At 42.1% G+C, this 4,789-nt stretch overlaps 1 pseudogene; it reads left to right on the forward strand.

Annotated features, from left to right (window-relative positions):
• Window positions 1-3,893: 3,893 nt before the first annotated feature.
• LOC134386734 (5S ribosomal RNA) lies at window positions 3,894-4,002 on the forward strand (annotated as a pseudogene).
• Window positions 4,003-4,789: the final 787 nt, after the last annotated feature.

Raw genomic sequence — 4,789 nt, forward strand, 5'->3', positions numbered from 1 at the left:
GTTCTCATGGTCTGAGGTTCTGGAGCTCTGATGATTATATCTGCATCCTAAACAAAATGAAGGAAGGAAGGGAGGCACACACATCTATTTTTAAGGATTTTTCCCATAATTCCCACACAAAATTTCTACTCATACCTCATTGGCAATAACTTGGGTTACATCAAGCTGAGAGGGAGGCTTAGAAATACAGTCTTTTAGCAAGGTGGCAAGGTGCCCGGCTAAAACTTGAAGCCCTTTAATTAAAAGAAAAGAATGAATATTGACAATCCATTAACAGTCTCTGCCTCAAAGTGAGAAAAATAAATCTGGGTTAGAAAATAAACAGGAAGAAAAAGGACATAAGCATTGATTCCAGCAAACTGTGCCTGTATTAGCAAAGGAAAGAAACCCATTTAAGAACAAGGCTCAACTGCTAAACGCTCATGGGGACATTAAGCACTAGAGACATATATTCCAATAGTAGAAAAAGATGTGGCAAAAGTAAATATTTCTACTGTCTTTGAAAGAATTCAAGTTATTCAACACCCAGAAAATTCAAAAGCTGAAGAAAATCTCAGCTTTGGAGAACACATGGCAGAGATATTCAGCCTTGTTGGATCTTTAGGGACCCACGTTTTATCCACACCTTCAGTTCAGGAATCTCCAGCTGAAACAAATGTAAAGAAAATAGGGTAACTGCCCCTGTGAGACAGGTTTCATGGGCCTAAGAGATGTCATAGAAAAAGATGGTGACAATAGCCACTGTGAATAAAAGCATGATACCTATTTACAAAAGGATATTGGAATCTTTATCACCACACAATAATATCAGATATCCAGAGCTCTAAGAAAAATTGGAAATTAAAAGGTTTTGACCCTGTTGGATGGGGAAGGAATGTCAAATGCAACTGGCACCGTTGCGAATTTCCAAGCTTTGCAAAAATGTAACATTGTCTCAAATGTCTCTTTTCAAGAAAGGAGTTTTTATATTCATAGGTTGATTTCTTCCCAGATAAGGTAAAACAGTATCATAACTAACTTCCTGAAAAGAGATTTTCCCAGTTTGGTGTAAGTTCGTGGATTTCGGACAATAAGCACACTGATTGGCATCCTGGCGAGGCTGAAACCAAAAAAGGTGTCTCTTTTCTGTCTACCCATTTTCCCTTGAATACCACTGAGGTACATTTACAGTCTCTGCAATGGTAGAAGAGGTCTGACCTTGGTTGGAGTAGTGGTTCTAGATCCAAGAATTTGGCTTGTTTTTTAAAATCTTACAGGTGTGGTTGCTTTATTATTTGATGTCAAACTCTTTATAATTTGGGCACGTGAAAAAATGATTTAAATTTTGAGGTCCCAAAATTTGCTTGCTCATTCCCCTGGAAGACAGCACAGGCTACACGTGACAGAGAAATCCCAGCTCTACCCAGGCCTCCTGCTGAGAACCCCATTATAGAGACAGACAATTAGAAGTTGAAGAATGATAATTTGAGGACTTTAACTTAAGAATTTCGGACTTTTTAAGTTTTGGCACTTTAACCAGTCAGAGCAAGAGAATTTTACTTTGAACTTTAATTTCACAGGAAGATAACTTAAAAATTAAGGAAATTCAAATTTTTTCCTTGAAAAAGGAAAATTAATTTTCCTTCTTTCTTGAAAAAGCATTATAGAAGGAAATCTGTATTGATATTCAGGCCATCTCTATCTTGTTGGCATTTTCTTATTGAGCATCTTTATGCTATTCTTCAATATTATTGAAAATCTCTGATAAGCAATGTGGACATAAATGGGGATCAAGATCAAATAGGGAGTGAATTCTAAGGCCTGGAGTGGTCCTGAACTTAGTGTAGAGATCTACTGCCCATCAGTGCACCTTTAGGAAGACACCTAAAGAAATCTGGAGCCGGTATTGGAGTCAGGACTCTGTCTCAAGGGACATAATCACACCTGTCTACAAACTTAATAAAAAAGAGATCAAAAATCAATTTAAAAAATAAATAATATTAAAAATTGGCAAAGAACATAAAAGGGTAACTCAGGAAAAATGAAATACAAATGGCTTATAAGATAAAAGGTACAATTACAAAATAAGAAAGAGACCAAAAGTGGGGGGATGGGCATGTTAGGATGTTAAAAAGGAGACAAACAACCCATTCTTCATGTTTACATATGAAGAAATTCAACTACATTAGCACACTTTACTCCTTTCAAATTGATGAGTATGGAAAAGGAATAAGACCTTGCCGGGCTGGGTCACAGACCCTTCACACCTGTTGTTCAGACTGGGTCACAAACCCCCTCATATGCAGGCTGGCTCACAGTCCCTTCACATGCAGGTCACAACCTAGATGACTGGAAAGATCTGGGAGCTACTGGCAAGGTTGACTTGCTTTATTCGGATGCAAGCTCAGCCCCTAGCCTCCTGGGGATCAGAGCCATTGTCTTCTATACTAGAGTCAGATAAGGAGCATATGGACGCACACGCACAGTTACACCTCTCTTACGTAATGTATTTACAACAGATGTGCTGAGTCATGCTCAGCCGGATATGAGGTGAGGGAACCTGACCATTCTGTCTCCATTTTCCTCACAGACCGGCTGAAATTAGCCTCATCCTTTGGGTTCTATGCCTACAAAGCAGGCACATTCTGGCATGCCGTATAGCACTAGGGCTCTTGGGCTAATGTCAGAGTCCTGCCAATGTCACCAATTGTGGAGCTCTTTTACTTGCCCATAATCCTGCCCCAGCTGGGCCAATTGTCAAGCTAGGGCTGGGTCTGGAGCTCACAGACTCCTCAAGCCCATTGTTGAGACTGGGTCACAAACCCTTCACATGCCAGGCCGCATCCCCAGACCCCTCACAGGCCAGGCTGAGTCACCAGACCTCTCACATGCAGGTCTGTGAGCTAGGTAACTGGCAAACAGGTTCTTGGAAGCAGTAAGTTGGAAAGCATGGTGGCACCAAGCAGACACCTGAGGCAGATGCCCACCTGCCTGCTTCACTAAAACTACTCTCTGAAGAACACAAGAATAGCAACAAAACTAAAAAGGTACATTGGCATGCATGCACACTAACTACACACACACACACACACACACACACACACACACACACACACACAATTTGCTTATGAAGGATGTGCTGAACCACACCCAACCAGACCTGAGGTGAGGGTCCTGACCAAACCATTCTATTTTCCCAACACATGCTTTTTACAGTGTGTTAAGAAGGAGCCTGGTGCTTGAAGGGGATGGAGGTGGTCCAGGTTCCAGTGACCATTTAGGGAAGGAGGCGTCTCCAACTCAGAGGTAATTAGCAAATCCCATTGACCACAGATCCACAGTGTCCTTTTTTAATTAGCTTTTCCATAAAAAAGGTGATATTTTGATTACTTGCATCTGTCTCTCTGGCTGTTCCTGAATTCAGTAGGAGTGTTTACATTGCAGATGAGTTGTAGCATCCAATGACCTTGATTATAGTCAATCTAATTAATAAAATAAATGTAAGCCAAATTTCTCCCTTGTTGATATCTTTACTTGACAGCCTAGCAAGTATCTCAAATCCAATGTGCCCAAAACTGAACTTTTAATCGTCCCCCCTAACTTACTGCTCTTTGTCCTCCACCTCAGTCAATGGCAACTCCATTCTTCCAGGTGTTTAGGCCATCCCCAGAACCATCCTTGAGTTCTGTTTCTCTGCCTCACTACAGCCAATTTAACAGAAAATACTATCAGCTCTACCTTTAACATGTATCCAGATGTATCACAACCTCTACTGCTATTACCAGCATCTAAGCCACCATCACCTTTCTCCGGCATTACTGCAATTAGCCTCTGTACTAGGTTGAATAATCTCCCCTCCCAATCCCCATCCACCCAGAATCTCAATGTGACCTTGTTTAGAAACAGGGTCTTTGGTCTATGGCCATACCACCCTGAACGCGCCCGATCTCGTCTGATCTCGGAAGCTAAGCAGGGTCGGGCCTGGTTAGTACTTGGATGGGAGAAACAGGGTCTTTGTAGATGTAATAAGCTAAGATCTGATCATACCAGACCAGGGTGGCTCCTAATCCAGTGACTAGTATCCTTATAAGAAAACAGAGATACAGAAACAGTGAGACACATGGGAAGGATACCCCATGATGAAGGAGGCAGAGACTGGAGTGATACAGCTACAAGCCAAGAAACACCCACCAGAAGCTAAGAAGGGGCAAGAAAGGGGCCTTCCCTGAGCCTTCGGAGAGCACTGACACCTTGGTTTCAGATTTTGAGCTTCCAGAACTGTGAGAGAACACATTTCTGTTGTTTTAAGCCATCCAGTTGGTGGTATTACAGCAGCCCTAGGAAGTGAATACAGCCTCCTAGCAGTTCCTCTGTTTCTACCTTTATGCCTCCCCAACTGCCACAGTAGATTCTCAGCTCAGCAGCCAGAGTGGTCCTTTTAATAAGTGAGTCAGACCACATCACTTCATCAATCACTACCTATTTCACACAGAGTAAAATCAATGACTGTCTAATGCCTACGGGTGCCCTGATCCTGACACCTCTCAGACTCATGTCCTGTTACTCTCCCTGCATACCCGCCTTGTTTATTTTACTCCAGTCTCCTTGCTGTTTCTCAAATACACTAGGCACAGTCACACCTTAGGGTCTTTGCTCTAGTTGTAAGCTTTGCCTGGAACACTGTTTTCCCTGATATCAGCTCTGATCTCACCTTGAAGAGGCCTACCGTGACTATCCTTTTTTTTTTTTTTTCCTCCCCTTTGAAAAGTCGTTTATTTCAGTAAGACCTAAGTCGGGTGCATGAAACATC

The sequence above is a fragment of the Cynocephalus volans genome, chromosome 9 (genome assembly GCF_027409185.1).
Source record: "Cynocephalus volans isolate mCynVol1 chromosome 9, mCynVol1.pri, whole genome shotgun sequence".
NCBI lineage: Eukaryota > Metazoa > Chordata > Mammalia > Dermoptera > Cynocephalidae > Cynocephalus > Cynocephalus volans.